At 41.3% G+C, this 20531-nt stretch overlaps 1 protein-coding gene across 2 annotated transcripts in view; it reads right to left on the bottom strand.

The window, feature by feature from the left end:
* Positions 1-20531, bottom strand: part of NLGN4X (neuroligin 4 X-linked) — a 175168-nt gene that overhangs the window by 126894 nt on the left and 27743 nt on the right. The gene's annotated exons all lie outside the window — the stretch shown is intronic.

Raw genomic sequence — 20531 nt, 5'->3', positions numbered from 1 at the left:
ACTCAGCACTGGTTAGGCCACATCTTGAGTCCTGTGTCCAGTTCTGGGCCCCTCATTTATGAAAATAAGTTGACTACTCCTTTTTCTTCCCCTTTTGATTATTTCCAATCCTGGAGGGGCTTGCTTACAATTCTGCTCCTGAGGACTACTTTCTTGTCTATCATGACTGCCATACATTTGCTGGGATGAGTATAATTTTGTATACTTCATACTGGTATTAGTTTTGCTGTTTCATTTACTCTCTTTTCATTTCAACCTATGGATGTTCTCTCTTTATTCCAGTCTGCCTTCTTGGATGGGGAAGGGTCATTGGGTGATGGGACAGCTGGTATAGTTCAGCCTTAGAATCAGGTTAAATGTAGACACATAGCATGATTTTATAAAAAGAAACAAAACAGCCCAGAATTAAATAATTGAGTCTACATTGCCTGTAATTACAAGGGAGACAATGAAAGTCAGAATAAGACATGAGCTTTCACAGTCTGGACATGGGAAGGGATTATTAATTCCTGGATGAAGAATGGCAGCATATTCCTGGAAAAGGACAGAGGGATACAAGGGAATGCTGTTATTTCTTTAAATCTCCAATGTATCACGACGCTTACATCATGCTGCGTTGGGTTACATCATGTTAGGACTAGTGATGTAACCCGTCGCAATGCAATGCACACATCGCATTCAGTCAGCACTCTTTTGGTTTGTCCTCATGACCATCATGGCCAAGAGAGATTTGGTTGTGTTAACTAAAATTATTGTATTTTTATGGTATTTCTTGTTCATAAATTGAATTTTTCTGGGTTAGGACAAAGAAAGAAAGTAAACAGAACTAAAATGTATTCTAAATATATAAAGCATACATGTGTAAAAGATGTAGCTACATGTGGTCTGATTGTGATACGAAAAGCCAACCATATCAACATATTATATAGTAAACTTTGCAGCAAATAAGTCATGGGAGGAAGAAGATGCTTCACACTCACTATAATCATGTTTCCTCTTTAAGGAAGTAAGAGTTTCTTGTTTTTTAATGGAAGGTGTTTAACAGAACTTTAATATGGGGTATTAAGGTAAGCTTTTCCTCTATGTCATGGGTGTTATTCTCTGGTGATACCAAACCAGCTTCAGGTAAAGAAATTAATTTCACACAGCAACTGCTGAAAGCATCAAAATGGATGGTCACGTGGCCAGGAAAAGGGATGGTTGCAACTCACTGCAAAGCTGTTTTCAAAAGATCAGTGTCGACCCAGACTGTGGTCGAACTTAAGCAGGCAGGTGTCCAGGCAACTGGCTGCAGAGAGTGCTGGAGCCTGGCACTTGAAATGGAGGGCAGTGGAGATGACATATGCATTAAGTGTGAGCAGCTCGATTATCTGCTTAATCTAGTGGCTGAACTGATGGAAGAAGTTGCTAGACTTAGGACTGTAAGGGAGTGTGAAAGGGGTTTGAATTTGAGTAACCAGGCTCTGCAGACTCCCCTAGCAGAGGGAGGTGACCCAAGATGCAGCAGGAAATGGATATAGGTCCCTCTTAGGAGAGGTAAAGTAAAATCCTCACGGCTCCTCTCACCTTCCCAGTTGCCTTTGCAAAACAAGTATGGGTCACTGGAAGTTGAAGGTGAAGTGAATGAGAAGACAGAAGGCACACCATCCAAGGTGTTGTCCAAAGCAAAACAGCCCGCCCCCCACATCAGGACTTGTTCCCTCAAAAAAAAGAGGAGAGTAATTGCTATTGATGATTCCCTCCTGACAGGAACAGAAGGGGCCTATGTCAGCCAAATCCTTCCCACAGGAAAGTCTGCTGCCTCCCTGGGGGCTGGGTCAGAGAAGCTACAAGAAGGCTGCCTACTCTGGTACACTCCTCTGATTACTATCCCTTGATAGTTATGCAGGTGGGGAGTGATGAGGTTGAAATCAGAAGTCCAAACACAATCAAAAAGGACTTCAATGCTCTGGGAAAACTGGTTGAGGGGTCAGGGGCACAGGTAAGTTTTTCGTCAATACCCTTAGTTGCAGGAGGGAATAGCATAAGGAACAGGTCAGCAGCCACAGTCAACAAGTGTCTTAGAGGCTGGTGCAATCAAAAGAATTTTGGGTTTTTCGATCTTGGAGAACTTTCTACTGCTCCAGGTCAGCTGGCAACAGATGGAGTACATCCTCCAGAGGAGGAGAAAGATCTTAGCACATAAGAATGGCCTATGCCCCAAAGGTAGAAAGGTTCCAGGAAGGGAGCTGGCAGGTCTCATTGACAGGGCTTTAAACTAGATTTGAAGGGGGAAGGGGCTGAAATCAGTTCCCCAGACAGGAGTCTGGGGGTGGTAAGCTGGAGTCAGGGGTGAAAGCAGCAGCCCAGCTGAAGTGCATGTACACTAATGCACGAAGCATGGGTAACAACCAAGAGGAGCTGGAAGCCTTGTTGCAGCAGGAAAGTTATGATGTAGTTGCCATCACAGAAAGGTGGTGAAATGACTCACATGACTAGAGTGCAGTAACTGATGGCTACAGGCTCTTCAGGAGAGATAGATGAGGGAGAAGGGGTGGAGGGGTGGCCCTGCACATCAGGGAGGCTCTAGACACCATGGAACTAGACATTAAGGATGATCAAGTTGAGTGCCTGTGGGTGAGAATTAGAGGGAAGGCCAACAAGGCTGACATCCTGGATGGAGTCTGTTATAGGATGAAGAGGTTGATGTATTATTTTATAGGCAGCTAGAGGCTGTCTCAAGATCAGCAGACCTTGTTCTTAAGAGTGATTTTAACCTGCCAGACATCTGCTGGGAACTTAACACAGCAGAGAGGAGGCAGTCTAGAAGGTTCTTAGAGTGTATGGAGGATAGCTTCTTATCCCAGTTGTTGTGTGAGCCTACCAGGGGTAAGGCTTTGCTTGACCTTCTTTTAACCAATAGTGGGAGATGTGGTGCTTAGGGGCTTTCTGGGGTCCAGTGACCATGAAATAAGTGAATTTTCAATATGCAGTCAAGCTAAGAGAGGCATCAACAAAACCTCCACTCTGGACTTCCGGAGGGTGGACTTCAGGTTACTCAAGGAACTAACTCATAAGGTACCTTGGGAAACAGCCCTTAAAAACAAAGGCATCCAGGAGGGCTGGGACTACTTCAAAAAAGAACTCTTGAAGGTGCAGGAACAGGCTGTGTTCCTGCGCTGGAAGATGAGCCGCCGGGGTAGATGGCCAGCCTGGATGGGCAATGAGCTTCTGAACAAATTAAGGGGTGAAAAAAGATGGTGTATCATCATTGGAAGGGAGGAGAGGTAGCCACTGGTATGTTTAAGGATGTTGCTAGGTCATGTAGGAAAAAAGTTAAGAGAGGCAAAAGCCCATTTAGAGCTCAGACTGGCCACTGCTGTGAAGGACAACAAAAAATCCTTCTATAAATACATTAATAGCAACAGGAGGGCCAAGGAAAACCTCCACTCCTTAGTGGTCATGGAGGGGGGATATAGTAAGGTAGAGGTACTTAACACCTTCTTTACCTCAAATTTTATAGCAAGATGAGTTGTCTTCTAGACAACTGGCCTCCTGAGCTGGCAGATGGAGTCAGGGAGCAGTATAGTTCTCCTGTAATCCAGGAGGAAGTAGTTAGAGACCTTCTCAGTCACTTGGATCCCCACAAGTCCATGGGACCAGAGGGGATCCATCCTAGGGTGCTGAGTGAGCTGGCAGATAAGCTGGCCAAGCCGCTTTCCATCATTTTTCAACAGTCCTGGCTCAGCAGAGAGGTCCCAGATGACTGGAAGCTGCCAATGTGATGCCCATCCACAAGAAGGGCTGGAAGGAGGAAGCAGGGAATTACAGGCCTGTCAGGCTGACCTCAGTGCCAGGCAAGATTATGGAACAGGTCATCTTGAGCACAATCACACAGCACTTACAGGATGCCCAAGGGATCAGGCCCAGCCAGCATGGATTTAGGAAGGACAGGTCCTGCCTGACCAACCTGATCCCCATCTATGATAAGGTGACCTGCCTGGTGGATGTGGGGAAGGCTATGCATGTAGTCTACCTGGACTTCAGCAAGGACTTTCACACCATCCCCCACAGCAAACTCCTAGCCAAGCTGTCATCTCATGGTTTGGACAGCAGCACTCTATGCTGGGTTAGGAACTGGCTGGAGGGTCGAGCCCAGAGAGTGGTGGTGAATGGTGCCACATCCAGCTGGCAGCCAGTCACTAGTGGTGTCCCATAGGGATCAGTGTTGGGACCCATCCTGTTCAATATCTTTACTGATGATCTGGATGAGGGAATTGAATCCATCATCAGTAAATTTGCAGATGACACCAAGCTGGGGGCAGGTGTTGATCTGATAGAGGATAGGACAGCTCTGCAGAGGGACCTCGACAGGCTGGACAGTTACATCAGTAAAGATGTGGCACCATTCACCACCACTCTCTGGGCTCGGCCCTCCAGCCAGTTCCTAACCCAGCACAGAGTGTTGCTGTCCAAACCATGAGCTGACAGCTTAGCCAGCAGTTTACTGTGGGGAACAGTGTCAAAGGCATATAGCCTTGATGCAGTTTCCCAGGTGTTAAGTAGAAGTATTTGTTTTTATCTATGGGAAACTTTTCCAAATACCTTCCATTTGAAAAGGTGATAGGGATTTGATTATATGGTTGTAGATTTTCCCTGTAATAGACCACAATAAGTTTGTTATTTGTCATTTTGCTTTTTATACTTTCCCTCGCAAAGCTTTTTTTTTTTTTTTTAACTTATAAACATATGAGGCATGAACATCACATTCACAAAACTTTCAATGTTTTGATCAGTCTTACGCTTCTTAATACTAAACCTCAGATGGGGAAATGATCCTTAGTATAGGATGCAAAAAAACTGGCAAGGAGAGCCTGATGTCATTAGTCAGTATATTCTTACTTTTTCTGCACCATATTTGATCATAAATTACATCTAATGTACTGTAAACTCCAGCATTTTCACTATTGTTTTTCTTTATGTTCACTTAATGTCTCTCCTATTCTGCCTATCTTTTCAAAAGGTATATGCAGAGAACATATAGTCTTGCTGATTTTCTACACTGCTCTCCATCTTGCATACTTTGCTTTTATCTTGAACAAACACACACACGTGCACAAACAGATATCACTTTGTTTTGAAGAACTGATTGTAAATAAAATATTTTTAAAGGTTGTTCTTCAATTTAGCTGCCAGCATCCATTCTCTTCCATTGGCAATTACAGACATGAAAGAATTTACCAATTCTCAACTAAATCCCATGCTTTCTGAACCTTCTGTCATGTGCTTATTGCTGACTTCATGTTAGAAGCTAATTCAGCTGCACAGGTGATTTCTCTAGAGCCCATCTAGGATAAAAATGTGTCAAGTCAACAAAGAATGACTCTTTAAACTTATTAAGCTAAAACACCCTGACTGAAATGGGTTAGGAGACAATCAATGAAGAAGTTTCACTAGCAGAGGCAGCTATTGATATCTTGAAGGGTGACAAGCAGTGACTTTGTTTGCTTGTACAGCTAAAATAGGAAAAGATGTATCCACTTGTCTGAAATATCAAGCAGGTGAGAAGCCATCAGCAGAGAAGGAAGGACTATGAATTTGCTGGAGAAATATAAATACTAATTAAATCTCTAAGAATGGAGTGGGAAAGTTGATTGGTATTTTATCATCAGGAAGAAAAAGTTACAGTTGATAAAAAGAGTATATGTCAATGAATGACAAGTCTCAAGACACTCAATCCATCTGATCTCAAAAATGTGTGACTCCAAGTCGCGAAAGAAATCCTCCATCTGACTTCTGTTCATATTACTTCTAGTCCTTCTCCTTTAGTTACAAAACATACTATACATACATTGAATCAAATATCCCTATCTTAAAACAACAATGAGATGCCTGGAATTAGATCCCAACACAAAGAGATTAACTATGATTGGCAAAAGGATGACACATTACTGGAATGAGATCTTGATTCTGATACTTTGGAAAAATTAATATATTATCAGGCACAGAGCCCCTGTGAAATCAGGTCAATTGGGAGTCAGTTTTACTTAAAGTAGAACAAAACTTTACATCTTAAATGACCCACTCTAAAGCAAAAAAAACACAAAACCAAAACAACCAACCAAACAAAACCAAAATGTAATGCAAATACAATAGTGTAGGCAGAATAATTGTATTAATATGGGTAGTTTTACATGCAGAATACAGTCTTCAGATACTGTGTTTGAGTACCTGTCATTTTTTTAACTCTGCTGCATTAAAATGACTGAATCCATGAAGCAAGATGGGGAGAAAAAGGGGACTGAGTCTGAAGGTTGTCCCTAAGGAACTATACCTTCCAGGGCTACTTCTGGGACAATGCTAATTATGCATCAGCTTTCACTCAGGGCTTTGCCTAAAGGCACAATGTAGCTATAAATAATTATTCATACCATTGACTTCATTCTTTTCTAAAAGCAAGAATGCTAAATTCTGAATCAGGTCAGAACCCCATAAACATTAACTAAGCTGAAAAGTCTTCCTTTGTAGATTATAAAAAGAGTTTAAAGGAAAAAATAGGTTTATGTATGAACTTGCTCTAAGGCTTATACTAAACCATCTGCATTTCCTTATAATGAATACAACCATTTATTTTGGAATCTTCTACCACCTTAGTGAAAAAGTACTATGTCATTTCTACACCCAGGCTGCAAGGCTTTATGACATGACAAGCTAAACATAATAATCAGGCTTCTGCTAACGAGGAATAAGCAGAATCTTGCAGAATGAAAACTTCAGCAGTTTGTCACCCGCAAGAGAAGTATTGGCAAAACAATGTCTTGGTTTATGAAGTTCATGGTGTCATGTTTCACACTTGCAATGAAAAAAAAATAGGTGGATTATACTGCAAAGAGCAGACTTTACAAGGCAGAAGTTGTGAAAATGTACCCTAGCACAGGAAAACAAACTCTGAGTAGATAAGTGTGTTTCTGGGTTTTAGTTTGGAGATTTTCTGTTGGTTTTTTTTTGTTTGTTTGTTTGGTTTGTTTGGTGTTTTTTTTACTGATAAACAGTTTCACAGATATTTCTTTACAATTGCATTCATATTTGCAAACTAACCACAACTTTATCTGAAATTTAAAATGACGTGCATAACTAGCTGAGATACAGCAGAGAAGTATGGAACCTAACACTGCCTTTAAAGGTTCCAGTCTCAAGGAGTTTTGACCTCACCATATCAGGGGTTTTTTGCATAGCATGATTTACTGTATTAAATGTTGTAGATATATTCACCTCATGTTCTCCAAAGAGAACACTGAAAATTATTTATCCTGAGTCATTACATTGCCAGTGTTTTCACTGCTGTAACACTGAAGTCCTAATCCCTATTTTAAACATGACAATCTTAATGCTTATTGAACTTGTAGAAACGTGTCTTCATATAAGCTGCAAAAACAACTACTGACTTCAGGATAGGCACAGATTTCTTTCATTAATATTATGAAAAAATATATCTGTTTCCACATAAAGTACCATTAGTTTATGTAGATGGATTGAGATGAAGATTATTGTATTGTATCCATTTGCTATAATAAGAAAAAGTTGGGATTCATCAGCATAGGAAAAAACAAACTAGAAAAGGAGAAAGTATATTAAAATCCTGTCTCGTCAGCCTTCATTAAACTCAGCATCTTCTCTTTTCTGAAAAGGATTGTACTGTATGTGAACAACTGTGTGCTTGTGGAACTTAAAAGTTCTAAATGGGACAACTGGTTGCAGAGAGTCAACTAACTTACTTAATGTTTTGCCATGTTTCATCCTCAGTCCAACCATGCATAATGTGAGCTTTGCCATAAGACTTGTTAGGGTGACTGCCATATTTGTTTTAAATGCATTGTTAGAATGGCAAAACATAACTATATTTTCAGATACTGTTTAGAGACATACTGTAAATGGAAACCTGGAAACAATACAAAGGAAAGTGTGAGTTTAAGAGAGGATTATAATCTTAAACCCACCTATAATTTAAAAGCAAAATGAAAAGATCAATTTTCTACAAGAAACTGCACAGCTTGTGCTCTTAGCTTTTGGTAGTTCATCTAAATAAATTGGATACCTACAAATAAACAAGTTCTTTTCTAGGGACTATATTTTGAAGAAGCTGTTTTACCAGTAGAACATGGTCCCAAAAATCCATGACAAGCTACCTCACACTGTTCATATATGTTACCCTTAACCATTCCACTTAAGAGTTCCTTTCCAAAGTTGCCATATATGACTGGAAGAGGACACATAGAAAGTCAGAGAACATGTAGCAAGTCCCATGAACAGGTGCTTAATTAACAGTTCGGGTAATAAAAAAATGAATTGCACTTGTGTGAAACTTCCGATGAGACTTTTATTGCTCCCTGATGTGGTGCACAAAGAAAGAAATGCTTGTTTTTCTTGACTACCTTCCTCTATTGCCTAGTTGCCTCAGACCACACTGTAAGACACTAGCTTCAATGCTGGCCTGTTGGGCATTCATTCTGGAAGCAGTGGCACACCTATGGGCCAAATGCTGCTGTCAAGTTTACTTTCGACAATATGAAAAACATAATTGAAGTCCATAATGTGGCACACACAATTGAATAACATGGTGAGGTCCAACACTGTATAAAGTAGTTGTGTCACCTGAAGGTGTAGGAATTGATCAGGAAAACAATAAACTATAAGAAATACTACAGGAACAAGAAATGTAACCATTTGAGCAAACAAGAATAAATGGTCAGAGTGAAATATTTTATACTTTTTATGCTTTATACTATGTTCAAAGGCATCAGAGTCAAACAAAGTCAGGAAGCTCCACAGGAATACACAAACTACTCAAATGAACTAGAAATCTGCAAAATATGAATGAAAAGTGAAGAATATCAGTAAAGAAATAGATTAATTAAAATAATAAACCAGAGTATACATAATTACACTTTCATTATTTTTTTAAAGCATCACAAACAGCTATACATCTTCTGACCAAAATACAAATTTGAGGTTTAAATTTGCTTAGAAAAGGTAAATTGCATATCATTACATCTTGTAGATCCTGTGACAAATATCAATTCCCAGTCAATTAAATTATGTTTGGTATCTCAAGTTTGTGGCTAGTGTAACAAATATGGTGACTAGGAGTAGCTCCTAAACTGGACTCCAAATTTACCACCCTTGGTTTTTGGTGGTTTTCCTACAAACCTACAAATTACTGTCTTTTTGCAGATGATTTAACCCCTTGTTAAACTCAAAGTAAGAATTCTGCTCACTTTCCATATACTACCTACTACTGTCAAATTAGTAGGCATTGTCTGAAATCAGTGAAATTACAGACATAGACAGTAATTGTGCAATATTAGAAAAATAGAAGAGACTAGGGAGCAGAGGGCTAAGCTGTATTTGTCACATATGCCTAGAGGCTATACAAATTTTGATTTTCAAAATGTAATTTAGGACCCTGAAAAAAAAATATCAAACTGAGGCTCAGTGAGCACCAGAGAGAGGAAGTCTCTCCAGGAAGCAAATTTGCCATTACTGACAGGCAGGATTTATGAGCACTCACTAAGTAGTTTAGTTCTAAAATGTGTATCCACAATTCTCTTGTAAACACAATTGCTACTGTTTGGTACATTACTTCAAGAAAAATCAGCAACACGTAGCTGTAAAGCTTTGACTAGACAGAAAACTGAAAAAACTTTGGAGTGCTTTCAGAAGAGTAAGTTATTTGTAAAATAAAGAAATTATCTTGTAAACACAGTTGCTACTGTCTAGTCTATTACTTCAAGAAAAATAGGCAACCCAACAGATGACAACATGTAGTAGTAAAGCTTTGACTAGACAGAAAACTGAAAAAGCTTTGGAATGCTTTCAGAAGAGTAAGTTATTTGTAAAATAAAGTAAGTTACAGTAATAAACATATATACTGGGCAACACACAGAAGTTTCAAATATGGGGAAAATTTAAATGCTTTTAATGAGTCCCAAAGGGACTGAATGTGTGAAGTCGCAGTGTACAGAGATCCCAAAGCTAGCACCAAACAGGTTTCTGGCAACTAGAAGCAGAAAAACTTATATTCTTCCCACTTAAGATAATTAACTCTGACAAGTGGCAAGAACAGTTAGTTTAGGTGGAGCAATTCATTATGTTCCCCACACAGCACTGCACACTGCATACTGTAGATACATAGTTTTATTTGGGGTTAGCTTAGGTCAAGCATAGAAACGTTCAAAACAGTATTGTATTTTACAAGGTTAACATTATCTCATGGGTTTTCCTCTAGTAGGAAAACTTAATCTGTACTATACTAATTTTCTGAAGCATCTTGTATTTCTAAGGACTGTTTTACATATATATATGTATATATATAAAAGATCCATATGGTGATTAGTCTCTTTAAACAAAATGAAGACATTTAAAATCTCCAATTATCAAACATATCCTTTTTTTTTTTAATGGCATCTGTTTTAAATATTTCCCTGGAATCAGGTGCTATCAAATATTGATGTTCACATAGGAGAAAAAAAATGCATGAGAAACACATCCTTTTTATTGCAGCATTAAAAATGGACTCTGTTACAATTTAAGGAAACAATACAGAGGTATAATAATGGCTATCATTGTAATATACAACTGAAGTAAATTTACAGATCTATTGGGTTAGAAAGGATGCCCAAAGGTCATCTATCCAATGCCCCTGCAGTGAGCAGGGACATGTCTGACTTGATCAGACTGCCCAGGGCCATATCAAGAATGATCTTGAATGTCTCCAGGTGTGGGAATTTAAAGGCAAATCCTCCCTTACCTCCCACTGAGGCAGAAAAAACCTGAGACTCAAACAAATGGATTGCAGAAGTGACAGAAAGTTTAAATGGAAAAGCAGTGAATGTTTTACAGAGAGCTACAAGCACAGCAACAAAAAAGATCCCAAAATATAACCAGAAGCCTCCCAGCACTCCCCTTCTCCCCACCTGAGGGTACACCCAAAACCCCCAGGTCTCTTTATTCCTCCCCACCTCCACTGTTAGGCTAATCTCATCTGGCCAGATCTGAGATTGCTCTTCCCCCTTCTCATCCTGGCATTAGGCCTAGCCAGGCCCAAGAGGCCTTGAGATAACTCCCTTTCCATTACCAGATAGGGAGCATCTCCCACAGGAACAGCAAGAGAAGAAAGAGGAAGTGTGAGACCACGCCGATATATTTATAGGGAGCAGGACATTATGGAAATGAAATACTCTATTTCATGTGTCCACCCACTGGGCTGGACCCTCAGGACACTGGAGGTGTATCATATGTGACAGCAGCAGGGGGCACCCATCCCAATCTGCCACACCAGGGATGGGGCCTCAACCACATCCCTGGGCAGCTTGTTCCAGTGTTTTACTACTCTTATTGTAAAGAACTTCTACCTTATGTCCAACCTAAATCTAGGTTTAAAACCATTGCCCCTCATTCTATCACTACAAGCCCTTCGTAACAGTCTTTCCCCAGGCTTCCAGTAGGTGCCCCTTGGTAGCAAAGCTGTAAACAAAATGCAAATCAAAAATTATTTCCCTTGTTTTAGACAAGAAAGGGAGTTAGATTTGTGGGAGAAGGCTCTGCAGATCTCCCCTGCTGAGGGAAGGGTCCCTGGAAACGGAGAGGGATGGATACAGGTCCCTGCCAAGGGTGGCAAGAGAAATCCACCCCAGCCCTCTCCTCCTCCTCCTCTGCCCTTGCATAATAAGTATGAGGCCCTGCAGGCTGAGGGCGGTGGGGATGAGAGGGCTGAGGAGCAGCCATCCAGAGGGGAGACCAAGGCCAAGTGGTCCCCACCAGCTATAATGACCAGCTCCACAAAGAAAAGGAGAAGGGTTATAGTTGTTGGGGACTCTCTCCTGGGGGGTACTGAGGGACCAATAGGTCATTCCAACCCATCCCACAGGAAGGTCTGCTCCCTACCCAGGACGCGGGTAACGGACATCGCAAGGAGAATCCCAAAGCTGATCCATCCCTCTGACTATTACCCTCTGCTGGTAATACAGGCTGGGAGTGAGGAGCGATTAAGAAGGAGTTCAAGGCCCTGGGACAATTGATTGATGGGGCAGGAGCTCAAGTGGTGTTCTGCTCAGTTCCCTCAGTGGCAGGGGAGTACACTGAGAGGAATGGGAGAACCCATACCATCAACAATTGGCTCAGGGGATGGTGCCAGCGGAGGAACTTTGGTTTCTTTGATCCTGATGCAATTTTTACTGCACCCGACCTGCTGGGTCCTGATGGGGTGCATTTATCTAGAAGGGGTAAGAGAGTCCTAGCACTAGAGTTGGCAGGGCTCATTAGGAGGGCTTTAAACTAGGTCTGAAGGGGGTGGGTGAGGAAATTGGTCCCTCTGCAGAGGAAAGAGTAGGGCACAAGGCAGGGTCAATTGAGAGGTCGGGAGCCCAGCTGCAGTGCATGTACACCAATGTACGCAGCCTGGGCAATAAGCAAGAGGAGCTGGAGGTCCTGGTCCACCAAGGCAACTATGATATAGTCGCCATCTCAGAAACATGGTGGGACAACAGGCACGATTGGAGTGCTACACTGGTGGGGTTACAGGCTCTTTAGGAGGGATAGGCAAGGGAGAAGAGGAGGAGGGATGGCTTTGTATATTAGGGAGTCACTTTCTGCCGCAGAACATGAGGTGGAAGATGAGGGAATTGAGAGCCTGTGGATTAAAATCAGAGGGCAGCCCAAAAAATCTGACACCCTGGTTGGAGTCTGTTATAGACCACACAACCAGGATGAGGAGGCTGATGAATTATTCTACAAACAACTGGAGGCTGTCTCAAGATCATCAGATCTTGTCCTCGTGGGGGACTTCAACCTGCCAGATATCTGCTGGGAAATTAATTCAGCAGAGAGGAGGCAGTCCAGAAGATTCCTGGAGCAAATGGAGGACAGCTTCCTGACACAGCTGTTAAGTGAGCCTACCAGGGGGCAGGCTCTGCTTGACCTGCTGTTCTCCAATAGGGAAGGGCTGGTGGGAGATGTGACCGTGGGAGGCTGCCTAGGGTGCAGTGACCATGAGATAGCGAAGTTTTCAATATGGGGGAGATAGGGGGAGATAGGGAGATAGGGACGAGCACCAACAGAACCTTCACCTTGGACTTCCGGAGGGCAAACTTCAGCCTGTTTAAGAAACTTATTTGTAAAGTTCCCTGGGTACCAACCCTCATGAACCAAGGGGTCCAGGAGAGTTGGACCTACTTCAAACAGGAGCTCTACAACGCACAGGAACTGGCAGTTCCCATGTGCCGAAAGATGAGCCGGCAGGGAAGGCGACCGGCCTGGATGAGCAAGCAGCTCCTGGAGGATTGAAGGGGAAAAAAGAGGCTGTATCACCTCTGGAAGGAGGGGAAGGCTTCTCGAGGTATGTTCAAGGAAGTGGTTAGATTATGTCGTAAAAAAATTATAGAGGCAAAGGCCCAGTTGGAACTTAAGCTGGCCACCTCTGTGAAAGAAAATAAAAAGCATTTTTACAAATATATTAACACTAAAAAGAAGGGCAAGAAGAACCTCCACTCCTTATTGGACCTGGAGGGGAATGCTGTGACTGAAGACGAAGAAAAAGCTGAGGTCCTGAACACCTTTTTTGCCTCAATTTTTAACAGCAAGGCAGGAGCTCAGGAGAAGTGGCCTCCTGAGCTGGGCAATGGGATCAGGGAGAAGTGTGATGCCCCAGAAATCCATGAGGAATTAGTTCGGGACCTGCTGAGCTACTTGGACACTCACAAGTCCACGGGACAGGATGGAATCTACACTAGGGTGCTGACAGAGCTGGCAGATGAACTGGCCAAACCACTCTCCATCATTTTCCTCCAGTCCTGGCTCACTGGAGAGGTCCCAGATGACTGGAAACTGGCCAATGCAGTCCCCAGCCACCTAAACATGAGGCAGCAGTGTGCCCAGGTGGCCAAGAGGGCCAATGGCATCCTGGACTGCATTAGGAATAGTGTGGCCAGCAGGAGCAGGGAAGTCATTGTGCCCCTGTACTCTGCATTGGTTAGGCCACACCTTGAGTACTGTGTCCAGTTCTGGGCCCCTCAGTTTAAGAAGGACATCGAGACACTTGAACATGTCCAGAGAAGGGCAACAAGGCTGGGGAGAGGCCTTGAGCACAAGTCCTATGAGGAGAGGCTGAGTGAGCTGGGATTGTTTAGCCTGGAGAAGGCTCAGGGGTGACCTCATTGCCCTCTGCAACTACCTGAAGGGTGATTGTAGCCAGGAAGGGTTTGGTCTCTTCTCCCAGGCAACCAGCACCAGAATAAAGGGACATTCTCAAGCTGCACCAGGGGAGGTTTAGGCTTGAGGCGAGGAGAAAGTTCTTCACCGAGCAAGTCGTTCGTCATTGGAATGGGCTGCCCAGGGAGGTGGTGGAGTCACCATCCCTGGAGATGTTCAAGAGGAGATTGGACGTGGCACTTGGTGCCATGGTCTAGTCATGAGGTCTGTGGTGACAGGTTGGACTCGATGATCCTCGAGGTTTCTTCCAACCTTAGTGATACTGTGATACTATTAATCCAGCATAGCATACAAGTCCTTTCTAAAATTGTAATGGCTGTGCTCCAGTAGATGTTTTCCTTTCAAAGGAGAATTGAGAGTTCTATCAGATTCCTTAAAGAAATTTCCTTAAAGCTTGAATACTCAGAGCCCTCTTTAGAGAATAAAGGAACACTTTCTTTTTCTTGCTTATTTCTGTGGCAAACAACTTCACCGATGAAGTGTAACTGTTCAGCAAAAATATAGTTTATCCTTAGCTCTCTTACCTGAGAGCTTTTCTATGCCTCTGTACTGCACAGTAAAAAGTACTGAAGTGTACTGTAAATTACCGGCAAATACAGTTAATTTTGCAGGAAATATCAGTAAATATGAAAGCAATTGACAAAGCACTTACCAAGCAAACAGGTTAGTGCTTTGTCATCGTTCATGAAAAATTCACAATTCTTGGTTATACTCGAGCCAACTTATTTTTTCCACAAACAATACATTAGGCTCTCAAATCTATTTCTTTATAAACTTCAGGCTACATAGGAGCAGCATCAGGACTGCACAAGTATGTAATTCTTTGTGTTGATAAAAAATTACTAAGAAATGCTGATCTCAACATTTTCACAAAGACCATAGCGAATCATAAATAGAATCTATGTTTTCCAGAATTCCTATTATTGATAAGGAAACATAAAATTTTGCTAATTCACTTGATTGGTATGTCATGTAGGAATGGGAGCAATCACCCTTTTCTTTATGCTGATGAACATACAAGGTGGATAGCTGTTGCTATTTTATTCTGCTTCATCTGAAGTTCCCTTTACCCTCAGATACAACTAGGATAAAATTACAAATTGCATATTCATATGTCATTTTGTTTACTAGAGCTGGCACATTTAAATTTCCAGGATGTGAAACATTACCATTAAAACACATTAGATAAACTGTAAATGTTCATAGTACGTGTACCTTAAACTCACAGTAAATACTGGACAACATGCATTATCTTAAGCATCCTTCATTAATGTTATTTACATCTAGGTTAAAATTCATTGCATTTATAATAGACTAAGAATGTGCATATAGTCAGCTCATGTAGCTATCTCTCCTACTGCAACAGCCCAACAATGTCTGACCTCTTTATTCTTTCTTAGTTGTGGGGAAAATAGAGCAACACACCTGCCAGCAAAGAGGGAACACGCCTACCATGGAATCATTTAGACTTTGAAATCAAATCAAGGTTATAGACAAGGCTATAGGTCACTGATCAGAAAAAACAAGCTAGAGAATACAGAACCAAATGCTGTATTAAGGAAATGGGAACCACCAAAAGGTGTGGTATTTTCTAGCACCTCTTGGATTAGGTAAAAAAACATTTTCTAGTTCTACACAACATGGGCTGCAAGCAAAACATCTTAAAAGATTTAAGTTCTGAAAATAGAAGTAGTTGATTGCTCCTTGCAAGCATTGTTCAACAGCCACAACTCAAGAGTCAGCATAGGTGAGGGTCTTGGTCTACACTAATTGAAAAGGGCACTAAAGTTCTGTGCACAAAGAATTCATTTGGTGGTACCAGAGTGCTGGACCCAGCATACAAGAACATATTCCAATGGCTGGAAAAGACTTCTAAGATCATTGAGTTCAACTGCTGATCTAACACCACCATGGCCAATAAAGCATGTCCTGAAGTGCCATGTCCATACATTTCTTGAACACCTCCAGGGACAATGACTCCAGCACCTCCCTGGGTAACCTATAACAATGCCTGACCACTTCCTGTAAGGAAATTTTTAAAATATTCAATCTAAACCTATCCTGGCACTATTTCAGGCCATTTTCTCTTGTCCTGTCACCTGATACTTGAGGGATGAGACACCACCTCACCATAACCTTCTATCAGGAGGTCTAGTCTGAGGAAAGTGTTTATGCTTCATGAAAAGCATTCATTTCAGAATCATCCACAAGGCTTATGCCAACTAGGTACCAGCTGACAGATCTGCTAGAGCAAGCACTTGATATTGTACTCGGGAGTAATTTTGGTATTAGTTAAGGGATAATGAAGAAAAGAAAGGCCTCACAGAAACATTCCAAGTCATTATGTTGCATCTGCAAACATCATACTCTCTTCCAAATCCTTTTCTGACTGCATGCTTTTGGTAAGCTTTATGAAAGAAACCTAGTACCTATGCATCCTAACAGTAATAGCTTTTTTACATTCATCAGTAATTTATCCGATCCCTTCGGAGTTTAAATACAGTACACTGGCAGATTTTACATCTCACCCAGTCACAAAGTATTTCCCATCTTCCAGTATTTGAAAGCCTTAGGATCCTCTTCTGGCATATGTCTTTTATCTCCTGGTATGTCTTTTATCTTTTGGAAAGCCTGGAGAGGAGGAGACTCAGGGGTGACTTTATTGCTCTCTACAACTACCTGAAGGGGGGTTGTAGTGAGGCAGAGGTTGGTCTCTTCTCCCAGGCAACCAGTACCAGAACAAGAGGACACAGTCTCAGGCTGTGCCAGGGGAGGTTTAGGCTGGAGGTTAGGAGGAAGTTTTACACAGAGAGAGTGATTGCCCATTGGAATGGGCTGCCAGAGGAGGTGGTGGGGTCACCGTCGCTGGGGGTGTTCAGGGCGAGGCTTGACAGGATGCTTGGTTCCATGGTTTAGTTGATTGGGTGGTGTTGGATGATAGGTTGGACATGATGATCTCGAAGGTCTCTTCCAACCTGGTTTATTCTATTCTATTCTATTGTATTCTATTGTATTCTATTCTATTCTAAAAATTCTCTCATGTAATTTCTTCCTCTACTTCGTGAAGACTGAGAGTAAAACATAAATGTAAATTTGATAGCAAGACATCACTATTCTATCATTAAATAAGTCAGAACATCTTTTAGATATCCTAGTTTTAAACCTCTTTATTGAATACCTTAAAATCACCACAGTAAAATGGTTCTTACATCTGTTGCACTTTGGACCTTCCATAGTTTCGCTTAGACATTACAATGCAATGCATTGATATGCAAAGTGCTGCCAGTAAATGGGTCACAGAGGTGAGTGAGAAAAGTAGAAAAATCTACGCACAAAGAAAAGCAATAATGAATTCTTTTAGGTTGTAAGTATATAGAAAGTAACTTTTATCACCTAGTGACACTTTCTTCTGACAGTTGTTTCTAACTCCAATCATAACAATCAATATGATCCTAATTTTCACAATGGACCACCAAGGCACAAAGGCAGCAGATAGTCTATCTCACATCTCTCTGTTAGAAATGCCCTTAGACCACTTCAGTCCCAATGTACCTAAGCCATACAATTTTTTTGGTTGGATAATTTTCTACCAAAAAAAAAAAAAGGAAAAAAAAAGGCAATTTTGTGTCACATCTCCAATTAAACAAGAAATTTATAATAAGTCTGTATAAGACATGAAGAAATTGGGAATTAAGTTATGAGGTGTTTGTGATTCCAACTATTACTTGCAAAAGAAATAAGAAAGTCACAAAATAGAAAAAAAAAAAAGAAAAAGAAAGGTTACTTTTAGTAAAATAACATATTAATGAAGAAAAATATCCTTTAAACTTCCATTTATGATGCAAAAATAACTATGTTATCATTTCTGTTGAGGTAAAGTGGGAAGAAAACTAATATAGACAAGCAAATTCAAAAGCTATTCATTTGCATTTCCAAAAAATCCAGTTAAATCCCAAGATTAAGCCATCTTGATTTAATGGGTTAGATACACAAGACATGCATGTTAAAGCAGCACACATTTAGAATTTTGGTACAATATTACGAAATAACACATCTGGAAGCAGCACTCACAGATAGCATAAACCATTAATTTAATAGTATTTGCAATACAAGAGATATGCTAGTGTGTTCTAAGCTTACTAATAACTTCATTCATTTAAGAATGACAGAAAATTATCTTAGGTATTACAGGCCTCACTTTCAAATACTCTAAAAACCAAAAATGACTGGTTGAACTTAAGTAAGACAAGAGTTACACAATGGTGATCTTTCACAGCATCTATTTTATTATATTCACTTCTAAACTGAGGAAAGGTATTTGCTTACAACAGGAGCAAAACTATGTTGGTAAATTCAGTAACAACAAGTGGTTGCAAGGAACAGTGAAACTGGGTAAAAGGAAAAGAAATATGGCTTGAACATCCCTCAGAGGTTTAATTGTGAAAATGGCTACAGTTCCAAATAAAAATGCAGCGGTTCAATCCATCTACTCTGGTTTAGTTCTGGGAATCAGACAGAAAGCATTATAGATAATCCCTTGATAATGAAAATAAAGAATAAACCATCCTGCATGATTATTAGAAACTTCCCTTTTTTTTTTTTTTTTTAAGTTCATGCTGCTCCTTTTATTTGTATTAAGTCCTTTCTTCAATCTGTTTCCATCAAAATATTCCCACTGATAGACTGTCATACTAAGCTGCTCTTTTCTGTATGATGGTTATGTCATTTTCTTTAACTTTAAATATGTTTTGAGGTAATTGCTAGTGACAAAGCAAAGGAATTATTTCACATGGATAGTTTTACACATCATCATAGTAAACATCAGATTTGATCCAATTTCCAAGGACACACCTTAGACACCAATTTCACACACAGTAAATATAGCACATGAATGGTAACAATGTTAATTTATTTGTAAGAGGATTAAATGTATATATATTTGGATTAGATTTTCATTTGCTCTACTGCATATTTAATAAATCAGACAATGTATCCATGTTCTCCAGATACAACGGCTTGTAAATATTACCAGTGATTAACTGGATAGTCATTTGAGTCAGCACAAAGTAATTTCTCTCCATTAGATTGTATATGTCACACCCTGTCAATTGAAAATCCATTTAACACCAACTCAGCAATAACAAGCATTTTGGAACAAGGCACCAGAAATTATATTTAAGACTAAAACTCCCTAAAAACAGTGTAGGAATTGGTTTAGGATTGCAAGCAAATTCCTTCTTCACTATAAGTTTGCCTACAGCAAGAACTGTAAAAGACAAATTTTCCTTTTATTATAACATTTCTGGAATGGATTTTTAATATATCAGCACCAGATAGCTATAAGCATTCACTCATTTTAACAGTCTTACAATAATTATTTCTTTTTGCAGTGTACAGGGGCAAAATGACCTCCTTGCTCATGCTAGCCCCACTGTTCCTGATGCAGGCCAGGATGCCATTGGCCCTCTTGGCTTCCTGGGTACTCTGCAGGCTCATGTTCAGCTTACCATCAACCAGCACCCCCAGGTCCCTCTCCACCTTCTCTCCAGCCACTCTGACCCCAGCCTGTAGCTCTGCATGGGGTTGCTGTGGTCAATGTGCAGAACCTGGCACTAGGATGTCTTAAATCTCATGCCGTTGGACTCTGCCCATCTGTCCAGCCTGTCGAGGTCCCTCTGCAGAGCCTCTCTACCCTCCAGCAGATCAACTCCCGCCCCCAGCTTGGTGTTGTCCACAAATTTACTGATGATGGACTCAATGCTCTCATCCAGATCATCAATAAAGATGCTAAAGAGCATGGGGCCCAGCACTGATCCCTGGGGCACACCACTAGTGACTGGCTGCCAACTGGATGTGGTACCATTCACCACCACTCTCTGGGCTCGGCCCTCCAGCCAGTTCCTAACCCAACAAAGTGTGCTCCCATCCAAGCCATGGGCTCACAGCTTGGCCAGGAGTCTGCAATGGGGGACAGTGTCAAAGGCCTTGCTAAGGCCCAGGTAGACTACATCCACAGCCTCCCCACATCCACCAGGCAGGTCACCTGATCATAGAAGGTGATCAGGTTGGTCAGGCAGGACCTGCCCTTCCTAAATCCATGCTGGCTGGGCCTGATTCCTTGGCCATCCTCTAAGTGCTGTGTGACTGCACTCAAGATGACCTGTTCCATAATCTTGCCTGGCACTGAGGTCAGGCTGACAGGTCTATAATTCCCTGGCTCATCCAGCTGGCCCTTCTTGTGGATGGGCACCACGCTGGCCAGCTTCCAGTCCTCTGGGATGTCTCCA

Source organism: Dryobates pubescens, chromosome 10 (genome assembly GCF_014839835.1).
Source record: "Dryobates pubescens isolate bDryPub1 chromosome 10, bDryPub1.pri, whole genome shotgun sequence".
In the NCBI taxonomy this organism is placed as follows: domain Eukaryota; kingdom Metazoa; phylum Chordata; class Aves; order Piciformes; family Picidae; genus Dryobates; species Dryobates pubescens.
This window is presented reverse-complemented; position numbering and strand designations above follow the sequence as displayed.